The following is a 20,835-nucleotide window of genomic DNA, read 5'->3' as shown; positions in this document are numbered from 1 at the left end:
GAGGGTGCATTATTTGGGGGAGGGGGGTTGCAGAACATCCATTTTACTCTTAGAAATGCCACTCCCAACAACAGGCGGGCTGTGATTTGTTGGTATCCCTTCTTTCTGAAACAAAGAGGGCTTTCCCGTCACCAAGCATCCCCTGTGTTTATGTGCCAGTTATGTTTTCAGCAGTGAGTGGGCTTGATGCCTCATTACTTCCATCATCTTCCGAGGCAAGATTATGATTTTTTTGTTTTTCTTTTTCTTCTTTCTCCGGATTCACTAGTGATAAAAGCAGGGAAGGGCTGGTTCACAAGTCTTAGATGTTTTCTTTCTGGCTTCTCCTAATAAAGAGCCTAAGAGGTTAGATCACTGTGAAAGAAAAGATTTCAGTGGGAGAGGCGCACTGCCGCATGGTGCTTGCTGCCATCATACTTGTCCACTAAGTTCTCTACTACTGGAAATGTTTTTAGGAGTCTGAGAAGGAAGGTCTCATGACCATGGAACTCCAAGGATAACCTATATTATTTTCATCTTAAATGCATGGTACTGCTCGTACTCAGTTCTCTTACACATACTAATACTGGAAAATAAAAATTTTTTATGTACTGGTATAGGCTTCAAGGTATAAAGTGGAAGCATTTTTTTTTAAATGTTTATCAATTTGGTTTTTGAAAGCAAGCAAACAATAAACCTTCAGGTTTTTTCCAGGAAATCAAATCTTATTCTAATTTTATTTCATTTCCAAACAAATTACTATTAGCCAGTTTCTAAAAATGATTGTCACTCTTTTTCACAGAGAACATTATCTTAGTAATGGCTGTAATATTTTAGACAGATTCAAATGACATGTTTTTATACAGTGTGATATATTCTAAATAAATTAATGAAGTACGCTGAATACAAAAATGGAAATAATCTTCCAAATTAAAAATGTCAAAAATGACATAATTTTAAAGCTGTCAGTCAGGTTCATTGTAAGCTTCATGTGGTGGCTTTGCTTTAGCTGGTAATAGAGATATATTACTGATGGTCTTCATATCACGTGAATCAAACTGTTGAAATGCATCAGGTGTTTAGAAGAAGAGCTTGGTCCCTAATGAACTGCTGTTACAATATTCACCATTCTTACATTTTAAGTACTTTTATATCCTATTCACAGCATCATCAGTTTTTTCATTGACTATCTGTGGAACCAGTGCAAATGCTGGAAAAGAGAAAAAGAAAACTTGATAACTTTGGAGCCAAAGTGGCGTATGATAAAACACAATTAAGAGGGCTAACCAATCTCCTAAAATTGTTTGCTCTAGAGTTAAATTACATGAGAGCACTCTGTAAAACATTAGAGACAGTACTGAGAAAATGAAAAGCGGCATTAAAGAAAAATATGCGACTAAGGTCTTGAATTATAATGATCCTCAGGAACTCATCCCTCACACACAGCGCAGCTCCCAGTGTGGGCTGCACTTAGGTAGAGCAATTTCCCATTAGGCTTTGGCGGTGGTGGCAGTGACGATAGTGAAAGAGAATTAAGGGTCCTTTGGATTCTGGCAGCCTCTTCCAGTTACAAAACCATTTTTAAAATTCTCCTAATATAGGACCATAGTCTCTTGTCTGCTACCGTCTGCAACCACTAAGCATGGGCCAGTGTGGATTGTGATGTGTGATGTTCAGTGATCATTCATTCTTATCATGCCAGTGTCAGCTTCTTTTTATTTCACCTTTCCCTTCCCCAAATCCTTTCTCCAGAGTATTTGGGTGAAAAGACTGATCTCTCTTTTGCTAAAGAAGAGATCTCCCCCTGTTGCTTTTTAATTATAGAAATGTGGGCAGCTTTCACACTGTCCAAGACCATCAGGAAGTTAAATTAAATTGTATGTGCTGACCTAAATCTATCATCCATCTTCTTATTCGGGATGATATTCAACATTTTAATATATTCATCTGAGTTAAAATTTCTTCTGAGTCAGCTACTTAGTGTGTAGAGAACCATTTCATGCCAAGTTCCATCTGTTGGTCTGGCTTGGGTACCTCCCAAATTTGTGACAATATTTTTGGCACCTTTCCTTGGCTTAATCTTTAAGTGGTCAATTCCTCAGAGCTCAGATCAAATCAGAGTCTCAGGTAAGATAAATCTTTTGAATGTTTTTGGCCCAAAATGTAGTATTTTCCTCACTCCTTTTGGAATCAGTCCAGTATTCTTGAAATTTCTCTAACCATCCACCTCAGGGGCTTCCTTCCACTGGCAGTGCACTGCATCTCAGACCTTGGCAAGGAAGCGGGCAGGTGGGTTCTCCTGTTGATAATCATATGGGGTCCTCCTCCACATATTAGAGGTATTAATGTTTATGGAATGATGCGATCTACTCAGAGAAGTTAGGAGCAAATTGCTTTTTGTTTGGTTCCTTGAAGAAAAATCACGTGTTTCAGAGAGCCTTGAAAAACCAAAAAGCTGTCTGTCACCTTTTCCCCTGTGTCACTAATTGAATTCTTACAAAACTCAAATCCTAGCAATGCATAGGGGGAAATAATTTCAGCAAAATGTATATTTTAAACAATAAAACAATTGTTTTAAATGACAAACATTCTTAGGGGGCATTGGAATCCAGAGGAAGCGACATCAAATTTGTCATACTTTTTTTTTTTAATTAGGTTTTAATTTTGGCTATACACAGACTCGTAAAGTGTATCTGAGAAGGAATCATTTTCTTTTTTTTTTTTCTTATATACTGAACTGACACCTAAACCAATAGTTTAATGCTCCTCAGCAATCAGACAGAAAGGACTTACAAATTTTACTTTTTTTTTTCCCACTGTGTCTTCGTATTTTTTTTTGTTTTGATTTACTGCTTAGAACTGTTTTAATATGTATTGACTGTCTGCAGAGATCTCTGCTGACCCAGCTCTTTAAGATGATGCAGTACTGAGGAAAGCCGATGAGTCCTGCTTTATGAGCTCTGACATATTAATTAGCAAAATGGACTAAAAAGCCTTCCTATTTCTATTTTAATTTCTTATAGTCTCAAACACCTGTCTATATAGCTGTAAAACAGGCAAGTCTGTAAAAGTAATGGTTGGCAGTAAGTCCAGACCTTTTCTGAGGCAAGTTTATCAATTAATGAGCAAGGACTCATTAACCATCTAGGGATCCAGGGGATATCTCCAGATAAGGTGCGTTGCAGCCGGTAAGTACGGTTGGTAGCTTAATACATTTTGCTGATGAAGAAGCTAAAATCAAGCTCAAGGCATTTAAGTACTTGTTCTGTCGGTTGGTGATGAGTGGGGTTAGGCTATAAACCCCGATACAGATCCCATGCTTTTGGCCATTTTACTTTCCACCAGCGTGTGCCTAACACCTCACAGTCTCAGGAACTGAGAATACAGGAGTAAGACACAGTCTAGTTGGAAGACATGACACACACATCAAAATATCTTAAGAATCCTTCCTGACCTTTTGTAACTAACCCCAGCTAGCCGAATCAGGAGCACAATAGGTGTAATTCCCTACTGCAATTCAGTGAGTGTGAGAAGGACATCTAATCTGATCATCCGTGCCTTTGTTTCTCCGCGTGCAGGTATGCATGTGTACGTGTATATGAATGTGTGAAGTTAAGAGATGTATGAGAGAGGAAATATGCATGTGATGTACATGTATTATGCATAAATTATAGCAAATATGCATGTGATATGTGTCTTATAGCAAAGACTAAGAGTTTAATATGCAATTTGCTAACTTGACAGACATTACATTCTGCTTTCTGCTTTAAATGCATTGTGTGTAAACTTCAAATCCAGAATGTTTAAATGTAGTTGAAGAAATCGCTGGATCTTTGCAAAAGAAAAGGTAAAACAAAGTTAGTCAGAGAAAGGCAAATATTATATGATATCCCTTGTATGTGGAATCCAAAAAATAGTACAACTGAATTTATTTACAAAACAGACTCACAGACATAGAAAACAAACTTGTGGTTACCAAAAGGGAAAGGGACAAGGGATAAATCAGGAGCAGGGGATTGACAGATACACACCACCACATTTAAAACAGATTAACAACAAGGCTTTACTGTATAGCATAGAGAACTATATTCAGTATCTTGTAGTAATGGAAAAGAATTGAAAAAGAATATATATTCATAAATATGTATATAAAGCACTTTGCTGTAATACTTGGAACTAACACAATATTGTAAATTGACTATACTTCAGTTTTTATAAAAAGATGGTTTAGCATAGTTATATCAAGCTAAGAAACATGCTTAACAGTGGGAACCATGTTAATTAAATAAAGCTTAGCAGAATTAAATCTGTTCTACCATTAAAAAAAAAGAAAGAGAAAACATAAGGTGATTGGATAGAATAATGAGTTATTAAATGACATTTCATAAACTTTGTTGAGTCAGTATTCCTTAGTTTTATAGAATATCTAGATTAAAATATGCATTTGAATTTTGGAAGACTAGCCATGGTCATTTTTCATATTTATGTCTTCTAATTGAATTACTGTTTTTTATGACCTTCTATTGTTATTGTTGATGAGGAACTAAAATCTTGGAGTAAGTAAGTGAATAGTGGACTTGAACTCTTTCTTTCCTCATCAGTGGGTTAAGGTAATATTGCATGGTTATCTATTTGGACAAACATTTTTATTGGGTATTTTCTCAGCCTTTGTCATGTTATTCTGGATAAATACAGTTTTAGACACAAGAAAGGTATACATTACCCACATGCTCCTGCTTTGGTTTACATTTCCATGGGGTACAGGATGTTATCATTTAAAAAATTAGTGATATATCTAGGATTCTTAACATAGAAACTTGATTATGAATCAACTCTAGCATCTCCTGCGTTGCAAAAGGTTAGTGATTAGTCTCTAAAATTCAGTGAATCGAATTGAATTAGAAACAAATACAGCATGAGAAGATTATTGACTATTCAGACGTGGTGTGTGCATGTCTAAATTTCATCAGTAAATAGAGACTACATTTTTTTTTACAAATCAAATATCAAAATTTTTTCGGTTCCACTCGTGCTTGTTAAATGCCCACTCTGTAGCAGGTACTGTGTTCAGTGCTGGAGATACAAAGTGACATGTGTCAGACAGGAAGTGCTTCCATAGCAGGATCTGAAAGAGAAATAGAAGTTTGAGAAACAGAAGAGGTCACCGAGCTAACACATTCCAGGCACACGGAAAGTTATGAAAACAGGAAACATGATGTGTTCAGAGAACTGTAAGCAATTTGGCACGGCAGAAATGCAAAGGGGAGAGTGACAAGCACGAAGGCAGAGATTAGATCATGGGGAACTCCTACCAAATGAAAGAATGAGAATTCCATCCTACAGGCTCAGAGAATCTAAACAGATTAAAGGAGGAGAGTGGTCGGCTTTCTAGTCTAGTAACATCATGCCTGTGGTTGTGGGGACTTGAAAGGACCAAGAAACAAACAAACAAGAGGCAGGAGTCACCAAGAGACCATCACGATAGTCCAGATAAGAGACAATGTGGGCATAAATTTAAGTGATTAGCAATGGGAATGGAAAGGAAAGTAAGAAATATTTAAGACAATGAAGCTTTGAATTTTGTGTATGTGTGTGTTTAACCAAACTTAGTGGGTAAGTGGTGAAGAAGATCCAATTTGATTCCAGTGTATCAGTCAGCTATGGCTACAACCATGCTGCATAATAAAACCAACAATAGGAGGATATAGCTCAGTGGTAGGGTGCATACCTATCATGCACAAGGTTCTGGGTTCAATCCCCAGTACCTCCATTAAAAAATAGATAAATAAACCTAAATACCTCCCCCCAATAACTTTTAAAAAAATAAAATGAAATGAAAAATAAATTTAAAATAAACAAATAAAATTTTAAAAAATAAAAAATAAAACCAGCAGTAAATATTTGTTTCTCGATCACATATCTTCAGGCAGGCTGGGAGTTTCTGATCTCAGAAGTGTTTGGCTGGGCTTGGCGCCAACCTGAAGTTCAGGCCCAGGTTTTCTGCATGTGTCTTTTATCCTCCTTGGACCAGTGGTTTCTTGAGACAAATACTTTTGATAACAACAGTGATAAGGTGGAAATAGAATAGAAAGGGAACCCATAAGCTCTGTGCCAGTTTTCATGTATTAATGGTGTGACAGTGAGAGTAATAGAGGGGGTGGTAAGAGGAGTAGAGGAAATTTGACAGAATAGCATGCGCTGTGAAGGAATCAGGGTTTTACATAACAGTAAAGGAACGATGTACTTGAAAATGGAAATAAGAAATCAGAAGTTGAGCTTCCTCCCAACAGTGACTTGCATGATATGGATGAGAAGGAACAGCTTCAAATGAGAGACCTGCAGGAGAAGCAGAGTTCTTAGTGGAGAGGTAGACTTCAGTTACAGCTAAAAGGCAGGGGAATTTTCAAAGAAGAGGGTGGAAGTGGACAGCATTTTGCCAACCATGGAAGGATAGTGGAGACTCAGGAAGGCAAGATTGAGGAGTCCGGGATGGAGGGGAAAGTGGGATGGCGAGTCACGTGGGAAGATGTGCAGAGTGGTGTAAGGCGAAAGCACAGGAAAGAATAGATGACCAAAGATACATCGTCTTGGGAAATGACTGAGGATGGCAGGAGTGATGCCCCTGGTTTGTTTAGATGGCTCTGCAAGTTGCCAAGAGAATCAATTCTCACACTTTGCTAAACAGAAAAGAAAAAGGCTTGGGCCAGTTTAGACTCAGTTGTGGCCTGAATAAATTATTTCTTGTAAAGAGATCTGTCTGTGAAGGATGAGGAGATGGAAGATATTCCAGGAGGAGATGGAAGATTTTCCAGGAGGAAATGGTCCCAAGGTTACAAGGTTTGAGAAGACGCTTAAATTTTACTAGGTGTGGAAATTGAGAGATGGTCATTGGAAATCACTTCAGCTGAACAGACAGGAGAGCCAGATCAAAATGAAGTGGCCTGAGAAGGAATGGGAGGCGAAAACAAGGATAAATGAGCTTTCAGAAGCTTATTATTAAGAAAAAGAAGAGAGATCTGTCTAAAGTTGTTTTTATTGTTCTATTTCATGTTATTAATGAGAACCAAGTTCGTAGACTGAGAAGAAAGAGACGTTTGTAAGAGAATGAAGAAAGAGGAAATTGTTAAAGGGACAGGATGAAGAGTGTAGTTTTATAGCTGTTGGCTTTAAAGAGAATGAGCTAAGATAGGAGGGAAAGTAGCAGAGATACATGTGGTATAGATAAATTTATAGGCAGAGGGAGGTGAGAAATTAAGGATGTTAATGGTCTTTATTTTCTCGATGATGTCAAAGTCTACACTGACGTTACAGGCTTGGCCAATAGGCTGGCCAAGAAAATAAGAAACACTATAGGTAACAAGTAACTCATGTTGGGATGTGTTTAAGTCATTGAAGGAAAATTTGTTGAGAAACTATGAAACAATATATATACACCTACACGTGTACATGCTCACTGCATTCACAGGTTGAGTTGCAAATGAGCTACAATTTTTCTCCAAACTAAAATGTTATCTCTTGCAGTTATATTTTTAGTTCTCTATTTATAGTGGAATTATACAATATTAGGACTAAGTGGGCCATTATATATCTCTAGTACAACCAACATATTTTGAGGAGTAGATTGATTCCTAGAGGGGGAAAATCACCCCCCTTCCCCACCAAAGGCCCAGCTGGTAGGGTCTGTTGACTTCTCCTTCAGCTGTCTCTTGCTTTGTGAATTCAAACATCATTGCTACCAGTTTTGCCTGAGCTACTAACCTAAAACTGTCATTAAAGTCCTCAAAATTTCCCCACACCCAGCATAGATAGCAGAAAGATGGAGTAATTTGGCATGGCACTGATCTTTTTCTTTTCAATTTCTCCCATTGAAACACACCAGAACTGAATAAGCTGCTGTATATGAAAAAGTCTGTATTTCGTTCAAAATTTATTACAGACTTTGTCACAAAGCCTTTATCTGTTTATAGTTGCTATTCATTATACTTTATATTTTTATTATGGTGTTCTATTTATTTTTCCCCTAAATATAAATGTATAGGACAAATTGTTTTGTTCCAAACTCCAATGGATGTTTGTCGATACGGTGTATTTAGGTACATATTTTCCCCCCATGTCCTTATGTATTGATATTTACGTTACAGAGTTCTCAGCAACAAAGCTCTTGATTGTCCTGTCTCTCTCACAATTCAGAACTTGACAGTTTATCCTTGGATATATAATTTATTGTGTTCAAGTGTGCACTGCTTCAACAAATCTAAGGTTTCTACATTTTTTAATTGTTTGAACAAAGTGAAAATGATGTTATAAAGAGAGGAACATATTTCTATATATGTTAAATTCTTTGAATGTGGCTGAACTCTCAAACTTCACTATCTGTGGGGAGTATGTGTCTTGTACATTTAGAAAATAGTGGTTTGGAACTGACAATTCTTAATAGTGTTTCTAAATGCCAGCGGTGAAAACAATGTTATTAAATGATTACATGATGGTTGACAAATACAAAGTGGATGTTTGTCATCACAACTTTACTATAGGCTGAGCTGTCTGTACCCAACTTTGAGCTAGCTCTGCAGCTGGAGAGGAACAACAGTAGGAGCCACAGAAAACGACAGCTGACCTAAAAATTACACAGGAATGCCATCATCAGTCACAGTACTACTGTATGGACTTGGGTGTATCGTGGGTAAACACAAATCACATTCTTGAAAACACAGTAACTATAAATTATAAATTATGAGCACCAATTCTGTCCTCTTTCCTTTATATTTAGCTTTAGGATGTCTTCAGTCAACTTATCACAATGAAACTATTTCAGTAAAACTGTTGGGCTCTATACTTACTAGCTTTAAATGATGGCTGTCCTTTATCAATAGTGGGCTTAGCAAGAGCTAGGAAACTTTCCATTCCTTTAAAATTATTTTAGAAAGGTTTACAGTGAGACCTAGAATTTAAAATCACTCTTCTAAGGAAGGTATAACTTAGGTTTAAATTTGTTGTGGAGGAAAAAAAAAAATAGAGACTCTCTGGTTCCAATGACCCAGAGAGGGTATAGCTACCTGCTTGTAAGAGCTTTTATTTTAAAGTTTTATGGATAATCTGGTTGCCAGTGTTAACTGAATGGCTGCTTAGCCATTCCAGCAATGGTTTTAATTCTAAGCTTTCTCAACAAAAAATTAGCCAGCATCTAACATTGGAAGATCAAGTTTAAAATCCAACCTGGGACATCTGAAGAACAGCTCTTACATAATAGATGCCCGATCAGTGTTGAATAATATAAAATGTGTCAAAGCCTAAATTTTGTTTTTAATATCTGATAGAGGTATAACATTGCCAACTAATGGTGAGAAATATTTTAGAATATATTGGCCTTGATAATGCCAGTCTTGCTTTATATTAGATCAGTTGTGTGTGTATTCTGTCTTCTGAAACACAGAAGAGTTTCACAAATGAGTACTGTTTTGTGGAGGGGGGGAGGGGAAGTATTAAAAGACTTGTATGTTTCAAGAAGGGTTTTGCTAACTTAAAAAACACTCAGTTATTCCTGTATTTAGACTCTGTCGACAGGGATCACTGTCAATATCTTTACCAAGTCTAACCACAGCCTCTATCACCTTGTCTTGATCTGCCCTTGCAGACTGTCTCCTGCCACCATCACCCCCCAGCCCACCCCATCGGCCACATGTTCCCAGCTCAGAGCCACTCACCACTGCTGTCTGACCACATCTCTTCTTTCACACCTCAGAGCCCCAGCTAAACTCTTGGAAGGCCCACCTCCCTGAGAAAACCCTCCCCAGCTTCCTCAGACAGGGGTCTCCTCTGGTATCTCACCTTGTTTAACTTCAGGTGTCTCCAGACCCTGTTTTTATCCTTTTCAACTTCTCTCACCCTTCTTGCCCTGGCTCACACTTCTGCTCCAGAGACGATTAGCCCCCAAGGGCTCCCTCTGGCTGTTTTTCAGTCTCCTTTGAATAGTCATAACTTCCTTAGACTATTAATAATCCCAAGGCCTAGCTTTTCCTCACATAGACAGGAGAACTCTGCTATCTGCTGAATGAAAAGGCAGGAATCAGTGACAACTCTTCTATTAAGCCAATATTTATTGAGCACTTACTGTATACCAACCACTGTGCAGGTACTACGAGTGCAAGGTTGTATGGACTGTGGATTCCGCCTCTAAGGTACTCACAGTTTGCTAGCAATAGTAGGAATGAAAACAGTGAAAACACCACGTGCTTATACATAAATGTGAATACGTAGAAAAAGGAACAGTGGGTACCTGTACTGAGAGGAAGAAGATAGAGGTTGGGAGTCAAGGGGGATTTCTGCTTTATCTATATAGTATTTGAATTTTTACATCGAGACTATGTTTATGTACTGGTTGGGTAATGAAAAATTGATGGGTGTAGAAAAATGAAAACTTTTCAAACATTCTAAAATTTCTCATGCCAAATCTAATACTCAAAATGTTGTACAAATGAGAAGATTCATTGTGGGGACTGGCACAGAATATGCACAGAAGAACCCCAGGAAAAGGGATAGTTTCTGGGAAGGAAATGAGAGACTGAATCCCAGAGTCACACTGGGAACCAGTTGGGGGCCCAGAAGTGTTTCGGGAGGAAGGGAATAGCGAGAGGCTTAACCGTGAGATACTTCCATCTATGGATTACTGGGAAATGTGCCAATGAATAATAAATTTGGGGAATTTTAAACACTCCTGTCAATTTTTGGTATCCTAGAGGGCAGGAACTTAGTCTTTGAAATGTATTTAGTAAGGCACCCACTTCATGTTCTTGTGCAAAAATTTCTTTTTCAGAGGTTCCTGATGTCCAACTGTGTCCAATAAAAGCAGAATTATAATAAGAGGGCTCATAATGAATATGTAAAAATTAAAGAGAAAACTTAAAGCAACCTAGATTACTTCCCCTTGCTAAAATAAGCAAATGCAAATTTATTCCCACTCTATTGATAATTAGAAACCACACACCCACACAAAACAACTTACAGATTCCACCCATCAAAATAGAACAAAGCTGTTCAAAGTTACCTTTTGAATAAAAACTCTTTTATGAGCCAGTCTTTTTTTTTTTTTTTTAAATGTGCATGCCTTTTAAACCAGAAAAACTACCACTGCAAAGAAAAAAAAAAAAACTCAAGATAATTTTGTAAAATACCATGATAGGCCATCAGGTGGTTGTTAGAGGTATTTAGAAATGTTGGTGTCAACCTGGTGATGGAGGCGTTTTACTTGTTATGCTAACAGGCTTCAGAGAAAATTCTCCTATTGGTTGGTTCAGTGATCTAAGTTCATGAAGTATTTTAAGTGGTTTATATGGACACTTTTTATTTTTGAAAAGTAGGCGTCTATACTAATGTGTATCAGTAAAATACTGGTTTTCTATTTATAATAGTGCTACCTTTTTAAAATAAAAAATTGAAAGTATGAGATGTTAAAAGAATATTAAAAAGGAAATAATATAAAATATGTGAACATAGCAAAATATTACAAAATCGTGTGACACAGATTGCTGGAGTTTGGGAAACACTGATGAATTTTATAAGTTTCCATCAGCATTTTTATAGTTCTCATCATCGTGCTTTTTTTGCAAAGCTCAGAGAATTTTGGTTTGAGAAAAGTACCTCCGCTCTAAGGCCTTTGGGCTGTGTAATACTCACACTCTGGGTACCGTTTCCTGTCCATAGACAAATGCCTTCATTTCTGGTTAATCACTGGCTCCTTCAGCAGAGGAATGTCCACATCTTCAACTATTTCTTGCTATGAATTTCTCTCCATTGAGTTTAACTCGAATTATATTTTCAAGTGCATTCCTCGAACAGGCCATCTTTATCTGAGAAACAGAACGGATACAACAATGCCCTTCTGAGTAAGCCCAGAAAATCTTACAGATGCAGTTAACCTTAGCTTTTCACTTTTCTTTACCTAGCCCGTGAATCCAGCAGGGAATCAAGTTGGCTCCATGGAAATAAAACCCAAACTTTACTTCCCAGCCTTGCCCAAGCCACCATCACCTCGTGCCTTCAATAGCCCCCTAACTTCTACTTTCTCTATGATTCCATTCTCCTTACAAGAACCAGAGGGATCTTTGGAACACATGAATCAAACCCCATGTCCTCAAATGCTTAAACTCCTCCCATGGCTTCCCATCACTCCCAGAAAATAACCCACATTTCTAACCAGGGTCCCTTGGACCAGCCTCATCTTCCTGGCTACCTCATCCCCACTGCTTCTTCCGCCTCCAAATGCCTGGCCTGTGTTGCCTGCTTTCAATCTCTTCGACAGGCCAACTTATTCTCTTTTCAGGCACTTTGCACGTGCCTTCCCTCTGCTCAGAATGATCTCCCTCCACTTCCCATGACTGATTTCTTCTGAAGTCAGTTCTCAGGTCAAGTGTTTTTTTGTTTTGTTTTGTTTTGTTTTGTTTTTTGTTTTTCAAAGATACCTTCTCTGATCACCCCATCTAAAATAGACAAAGTAAGTCAGTTTCTGTCGCTCTGTTCACTTCCTGATAGCACTTATCACAACCTGTAGGGTGTGTGCGCGCACGCTTTTAGTCTACTGTCCGTCTCCTCCACCTACAGAACACGAGCTCCACAAAGACACAGGCCTTGGGCCCCAGTCCAAGAACAGTGTCTGGCAAAGAACATAGATTTGCTCAGTATTTGCTAAGTCTTTCTTGTATGTCTTTTTGCATAGTTTTACTTTGAAAGTTTTCACATCTTTTTTTTTTTAATTTTTTAAACATTTTTTTAGTTGAGTTATAGTCAGTTTACAATGTGTCAATTTCCAGTGCAGAGCAGAATTTTTCAGTTATACATGAACATACATATATTCATTGTCACATTCTTTTTTGCTGTGAGCTACCACAAGATCTTGTATGTATTTCCCTGTGCTGTACAGTATCATCTTGTTTATCTGTTCTGCATATGCCTGTCAGTATCTACACGTCTTTCTGTTTTTAAGTGTATATCTTGTTTAAATTTTTGGTTGTGTTCTGACAATCTAAATTACAACTGGGAATTGAGTGCATTTACATTACATGATCTCAAGGCGGACAGCGCATTGAGATCACTAGCATATTTACCTTTACCTTTATCATCTTATTTTATGTGTGAGCCACTTCTTACTTCTTACTGTCTCTCTTCTTTCTTGGCCTTTTAGAATAAACTCCTGTTTCATTTTGTTTTTAATCCTACTCTTTTCTTATATTAATTTGAAAATTATACATTCAGTTTTTATCACAGATACTTAATAAAAATCTAAAATTACTTTAGACATAATCCTTTTCATAAACAATACAAGGAACTTAGAATATTTTAGCCCTTCTTACCCCCTCCCAATTTCTATACTATTTTCCTTTTTTTTCTTATTTTTTGATCCCACAGATTATATACTAATTTTAATGTTTTCTGCATTTATTATTTGTTCAAACTTACCAGTATATTTATCAATTTCTTTTCTTACTATTCTTTCTTACATCTCAGACTTTCCTCCTGCAGTCTTTTTCCTTCTTTCTAAAGTATGCCCTTCAGACATTCCTTTAATGATGGTCTATTGATTATACTCTGTGTTCCTTATCAGGAAACATCTTGTTCTTGACAGCTAGTTCTGTTGAGCATACCGTGTTAGGCGGACAGCGCATTGAAGATGTTGTTCTACTGCTTTCTGGCTTCTGCTTTGAAAAGTCAGCCTTCACTCTAAATGGCCTCTTTACCAGCAATCAGTCTTTTCTCTGGATACTTTCAAAGTCTCTTTGCCTTTGATGTTTAGTTTCACTGCAGTTTAGGTCTTGCTCTAGATTTTTTTTGCATTATCTTTCTTGGTTTATAGTATCTCCTATGGCTGTGTATTAATGTTTTCCATTACTTCTGGGAAATTATAAATGTTAATCAGCCTCTTCTCCAGTGGAAATCTTCCTAGATGTATGTTAGACCTCACTCCTCAGCCACATCACTCACACCCTTTCATACTTCTCTATCTCCTTGATTCTGTGCTCCACTCTGAGTAATTTCTCCAGATCTATCTTCTAATTACAATTTAGTATCTAAATGTCTTTTGTGTTTCTGCTGATTCTCATCCATGGCGACTTTTTCTTCATGAATTTGGTCATTTCTGTTTGGATGTCATATTGGGTTGGATATAACGTGTGAGGATTTGGGGGAGCCTGATTTGCATGTGCTTTTCTCTGGAGAAGACTGAGATTTGCTTCTTCTGGGGGTGCTAGCGGAGTGCTACTAACCTGGAACCACTGGCATATAATTCGTTGGCTGACAGCTTAATTAACTGGGAGAAAATTAATTTGATTTAATACCTCCAAATGGATAGTCCTGTGGTTGAAATTTCTCAAAAGAGAGAAAGTGATTGTTATTTTTTTTTAAATTGTCATTTTCCTTTTCTAGAGCCAGAGTAAAGACAGATTTTCTTGGACTCCCTTTGCTGAGAACGTGTATTCAGGGGTTGAGGTTTTTCAGCCCACGCTCTGCTAAGGTTGTAGGTCCTTTTAAGGGTTTCTTTGCTTCAGAATTTCCATTACTTTCCTATGAACCAAGCAGTGCATTTAAATGTGATTTGTTTTAAATTATCCAAGATCTGTTTGTATTTTATTATCAAGATTTTGAGAATTAATATGTAACTGGAAGTGAAAGTTTTGAGCCTAATAATTGCTGAATGAATGAATGGATAAATGAATGAATGATTATCCTTTTTAAATGGCTGAGTTCGAATAAACCATTGGACCCAATGCAGATTAGAGCACGTGTTCAGCCAGATATAGTTTTATCTCACTGGGTCTGGATTACTTCTGACAAAACAAACCAATCCAAAATGATCCTTAAAAGTATATGGAAAGCCACATGACACAGAACCAAAGTTAGGAATGATGTTCATAATATGCTGAGAAAGTTTGAAATGGAAAATTCCCTTCATAAGAAACTATAAAAAGTTCTGGTTATATTTGTAGTTACAAGCTGTGGTTTATTACACTGTCTAGAAATTCTTATAATGATTCATTGTTATAGGAAGAAATAAAATAGGGTTTACAGAGGAGCTTCTATCAGATTATGACGTGCGATGCTGTAAAGTGGGGAAGAAGAGGCTTATCTGGCTGGTTGTTGTCACTGCCTATGTGGGCCGTGGATCAGATGCTGATTAAAAATTTTTTCTGAACTTCTGGAACGCCCTTCAGAGTGAATTCCATGTCACAACCACACCCAAAGAGTAGTATATGAGAAGGCTGTTTGATAGATCCTGTAGGTACTAAAACTAATCAAAACCAGTCCTGTTCGCTCCAACAAAGCTGGCCTCCCATATGTTCTCCTTTTTTTGTACCCAGTGCTGTTTGTTTTTTCTCTTTTGAAGTCCAGAAATTCTGATACTTTTACAGAGTTTTTTATGCAATTTATCAGTTATGCAAGACTCAGGTTACCATAGAATAGGTGATGAGATTGGGCAAAGGAATGACATGAGAATTTGGAAAACGACAGCTCATGGTCCTATTACTGAAGAGCTATCTTTGCTGTTGGAGTCTACAAGGATTAAGGAAACCCCATTATTTCTCTGGAGTAAAAACACTGACTTGGTCAGCTTTAGTACAACAGATGATGTATCAGTTTCCTATTGTAGAAGAATAAATCAATAGGCTCTTTTTCTTTCTCTGTGCCTTTTCATCCTTTGTTCCTATGAATTAGAATTTCTGGGTATGGCATCCAGGGTTGACATTGCACACACGATACCCTTGGCTCCAAGGAGGTCGTGAAATTGGATCATTTCCCAGATTATACATCTGCCCCTCTAACTTGCATTTCACAGCATATGGCTGTGGCAGAGGGGGCAAATTAAAAATTGTCTCTGCACTGCCTCTGAAGTGTAAGAAAGAGGAAGCACCTTTTCATCTGGTCATGAAGTTGTAACTGGAGTGTTAAAAGGGTATGGGTAAAACTGTTTTCTTGTGAATTCCCTTCAGTAAGTTAAAAATGCATTCAATTTGTTGCAGTCATAGAAGTCATACAAAGTACTATATAATAAGAACACAGAACAAATGAAATCCCAACTTCTGTTAAGGAACTCGTGTGTCATTTGAAATGTGCACAGCAGTACCATCGAGGAAGAACAACTTGGAATGATCTAATTATTGCCTTACATTGTATTCATTTCTCAAGTGCTAACAAATAATTTTTCTTAAAAATGTTTATGTCTATATGCAAATATCTATTGGAGTAGTAAATTTATTTCAGAGGATATCAATCATTAGGGCTTCTTTTGAAATTGTGAAAATTTAAGATTCTGCCAACTAGGTATAGAATGCTACCAAAAAGCAATTTAGGGCTAATTTGAGACCCAAGGTTACTGGTGAGTTGTTGTGAGGATAATGCTCTATGGGTCTAAAGAAATAGCCAGAGTAAGAAGGTAAAGAGATGGATGCTAAAGGAGATGTATCATTTCCTCTCCTAAGCTAGTCTGTCACTTGTGCTCTGAATGCATCCCAACTATTTCTTCCAAGATCTTCTTCAATCAGTTAATGACTTTCTCTTTCATCTTCACATTCTCCCTCATCTTTGGCCCCTTCCTTTCATCCAAGGAGGAATAATCTAGGTGAAAAAGAAATAGTGGGTGGAAACAGTAGGAGTATATGGAAGCAGAGAAGAACAGAAGGAAGGGGAGTCTAAGCAAAAGCAGTGGATAGTAGTAAGTGCAGACAGGGACTATGTCCTAGAAGTTTTGTTTTCCTTGCTCAGGAGTCTCACATTATCATTTGAATTGCAGACAGAGTTACCATCTTAAAACAAAAACTGGGCCATCCCATTTTACTTCTTTGAAGCCTTCAATATGGAACAACTAGATAACCACATGTAAAAAGAAATGAAAATTAAAAAGGACCTCTACCCGTACCTTACATGATATGAGAAATTAATTCAGAATAGTTCATAGATCTAAACATAAAAGCTGAGACTATAAAACTTCTAGGAAAAAAAAAAAAGAAAAAATTTTAGTGATGGTGGATTAAGCAGTATATCTTTTAGGACCAACTAGACTATGAAGTTATTTGAAGTAAGCAGTAAAGAGAGGTTGAAGAAGATTGTTAGAGAAACTAGGAGAATCGATAAATATATTATAAAAGATGTTGCAGATATAGGGTGTAGAGGGCTTGACAATTCCTTGTATTTGCGGACAAGAGATGAGAAAACTCAAAGCTTATCTGAGACTTTTAGGCTGGAAGTTCAGCAGGAAGGTGATATCTTTAATCAAAATAAAAAAAGGAATCATGAAGAACAGTCAAGTTATGAGGAAGAGGCATTTGAAAATATGAGTCTGGAACTCAAGAGAGGTCAAGGTTAACAATACAGATTTAGAAGTCATCTGCATAGAGGAGATATTGAATCTTAGATTTGTCCACAAGATTGCACAAATTAAATTAAGTAATAATTCTTTAAAAGAGTTAGCAACCATTAATTCATTTGGTTAACTAAAAGCTTAAGATGAAGGCGAAGGCAGTTACTAGAGTTAATGATCAATCTCATTTTTGCTATTATCATGTTTAGTGGCTCGAAACAACTAGGATTTTTGTTCTGAAAATTAGCTGTATAGAAATGCAAAATTTCTAGCAGTTACAAATTTGATATCAAGTATGTATTTATATTCTTAAGGGATCTTAAACACAAATGGGATTTTTTGTTCAAGTTTTTAATATCAGTTGGATATAAGTGCACAGAAGTCATTATTGCAATGAAATTGGCACCAATTTTGCCCCTATAGTCTTGTGTTTTCTTTTAAAATGCTTGTTTTTATGCTTGTTTATCATATTAGTTGTCTGTTTTTATCAATGGATAAAAGTCAGCTTATACACAAATTTCCACTTAGTAAAAATAAATGTTGAATGAATGATATGTTCTTCCAAAGATAGTTAGTGGTATAAATATACTGTTTTTTTTTCCAGCTTTCGTCTTCAGAGATTATTAGACAAATTTTCTTACTACTTAAAAATACTTTTTCACACGCATACATAGAATGTTCAAGCCTGCAAAGAATGACTTATATCTGTAACAAATGGCTAATTGATTTTACACACATATAAGCCATCTATTTTAGTCTGCATACTCTTTATGCTTGTGTCTCCTGGTATTAGGGCTGAAATTCTCACAGAAACTTCTCTAAGCTTTGCTGTCCTCAGAGCAAGTAGGGAATACCAACAATGAAACTGGACGGAAATAGCACCAGTGACTTACTCCAGAATAAATTAATATATTTTTTGAGGCTTGGACCAAAAAAAAAGGACTTCCAAGGATAAAAATAAAATGCCCATTTACATGTGGCCTTTGGGAAATGTTGAAGTGGCACATAGAGTAGATGCACTTCCAAGAGTGCAAATCTGAAAATCAGTCTCTAAATTTTAGTGACAACCTGGAATATTCATTTTTAAAATTACATGAAGAGGTCTGCAGCTTCTTTTTCTTCGTTGAGTTTTGATGTGCTGGTGTAATTATGATGGTGTTTTTCTACCCACAAGTGGGATAATTTCTTATACGTACGGATTAGGATGGAATCCCAGGTGCTCTTTGATATGCCACTTTCAATATTGCTACGGACATACTGAGACTTCACAGAAGAGACATTCAATGCCATGTAGTTACGTAGATGTCACTTTTCATTGTTTTATTCTCAAAAATGAGGAAAAACTCTCTCCTAGAAAAACATTGGTAACAAGGAAGATATTTTTGTTTTTAAACTAATGCCCAGTCCTCTTTTTAATACTTGATATTCATTAATTACAGTAGGTCCAAGTCACATGCTAGTATAGAAAATTGAGGTACTCAAATCTTTTGATTTTTTTCAGAAGTGAATTTTATCAGATACGTATTTATTAAATTAAACAGGCTATCAGCTAGAACCTAGAAATTCTCTGTTCATACAGATTTCTATCATCTTGGAACTTTGCCGGTGACATAAAACATAAATCTTGAGAGAAGGGCTTTTGATTTTTATTAAAAGTAACTTGCACATCATGTAAGGCATCAATCAGAAGACTCATTAAGAACATTATACAAAAAAATTAAAATATTGCTTCCACTAAGATCATACCACTATATCCTTGAAAATACATAGCTTCTTATCTGAATATGCTTTGCCTTTTAGACTTGATTTTGAGTAAGAAAAAGCAATTTTTGATTAAATATCTATTGATTTACTGTCTCCCAAACCCACCAAATAGAGTTTATCTAAGACTAAAATGCAGTTACCTCTAGAATAAATTTTGGCAGCTGAAATGGAACTTGGAAACTTTTAGCTAGACACAGAGAATTTACTGAATTTAAAGCAAAAGTAAGGTGAACACCATTTTATCTCATTCAAGATGCAGCGGTATTTTAAGGAGGGATAATAAGGTGTTGGCAACCCAATATAACAAATATATAAAAATAAATTTAGTTTTTTAGTTCACTGTGTAACATTGTAAATCAAAAGTGCAATTACTGAGGGGGACGGTATAGCTTAAGTGGTAGAGCACATGCTTAGCATGCACGAGGTCCTGGGTTCAATCCCCAGTACCTCCATTAAATAAATAAATAAACAAACAAACAAACCTAATTAACTCACCCCCCAAAAAACACTTTAAAAAATACAATTATTAGAGACTTTATTGGAGTCATAAGCAACTGTTGCTTAGTAATTTCCCTGAAGGCACATGTGCTAAAGTCTAACACTGTGAGAGTTAGATCAGGGGAAGTACTTAGCATAGCACCTAAACCAGAGTAACTATTCAATAAATGTTAGCGATGACTATGATTTTTGTTGCTGTTTTCTATCCCATCCTTCTTCTCTCTTCACTTTTCTCCTTTACATCACTCTTAATTTCGAGAAGCATGATTTGGGCTATCTAAATTTGAAGGTCCTCTTCTTTTGACAATAAAAGGATTCTTTTTAGTCTCTCACCCTGTTTCAGCCATCATTGAGGAAAGAGGAAGAGATGGGCAATGCTGAAGGTCTCTTTGTGGACGTACCTTGCACGTGTGGTTTTCAGAGCTGGGTTAAAGGGATATAGGTGATTTTCAGCGGGATGTGCCACTTTTCAGATGTGTTATTGAATTACCCTTTCAGTCCAGGCTGTTCAGAACATATTCAATGAAGAGAATCCCATCCTCAGTCTTATTGGTACTAAAGGAAATAACAGGGAAAAAAAGACATTTCTCCCACAGGATTTAGAATGTCTGCAGTTAATTTTCCCAGAGGATTTTTGTTTGTTTGTTTTCTAAAATCAATGCTAATGTAATTGATTTTAAATGTTTGCTAATGTATACCTTGGTTTTTTAAAGATGGGAGTTCATCCTAAGTCCCCTTTTCTTATTTTTCTTTCATAGGCCCACTAATATTTCTCTGTCTCAGCCGACACTGATAACAGAACTCCCTTAACATTTACAGATTCATACAGATATGACATAAAGTAGTAATTCTTGACTTCTCGCTGTGTCCTGATACTGCACAAGATACTCTGAGAATCCCAAAGAAGTAAAAGGCATAGGGAGCAGACAAATGTTCCCAGAAGGTAGAACTTACACGTATGAAACAATAAAGAGTAAGTGATTTATAAATACTGAACTCTGAAATAGAGAGCGCCAGATTGTGTGACACAGACAATAGGACAACAGGGCTTAGAGATGGGCGAGATCAACGTGGACTGTATTCATCAAAGAAGGATTTGGCCTGAGCTTTGAAGGATTGGTTGGATTTGGATCAGGACAGAGGAGAGGGGAAAGCATTCCAGGCAGCGCAGAAAGCAAAAGCAAACTCAGAAGCAGAAATGTCATGCAAATGTCATACTATGCCCTAATTTTAATGATTCTGCAGTCCTA

At 36.8% G+C, this 20,835-nt stretch overlaps 1 protein-coding gene across 4 annotated transcripts in view; it reads left to right on the top strand.

Moving 5' to 3' along the window:
* PARD3B (par-3 family cell polarity regulator beta) overlaps positions 1-20,835 on the top strand; it is a 944,975-nt gene that overhangs the window by 583,577 nt on the left and 340,563 nt on the right. The window lies entirely within an intron of this gene.

This window comes from Camelus bactrianus, chromosome 5 (genome assembly GCF_048773025.1).
Source record: "Camelus bactrianus isolate YW-2024 breed Bactrian camel chromosome 5, ASM4877302v1, whole genome shotgun sequence".
NCBI classification, from domain to species: Eukaryota; Metazoa; Chordata; class Mammalia; order Artiodactyla; family Camelidae; genus Camelus; species Camelus bactrianus.
Note: the sequence above shows the minus strand (reverse complement) of the source record. Positions and strands in the feature narration are given on the sequence as shown.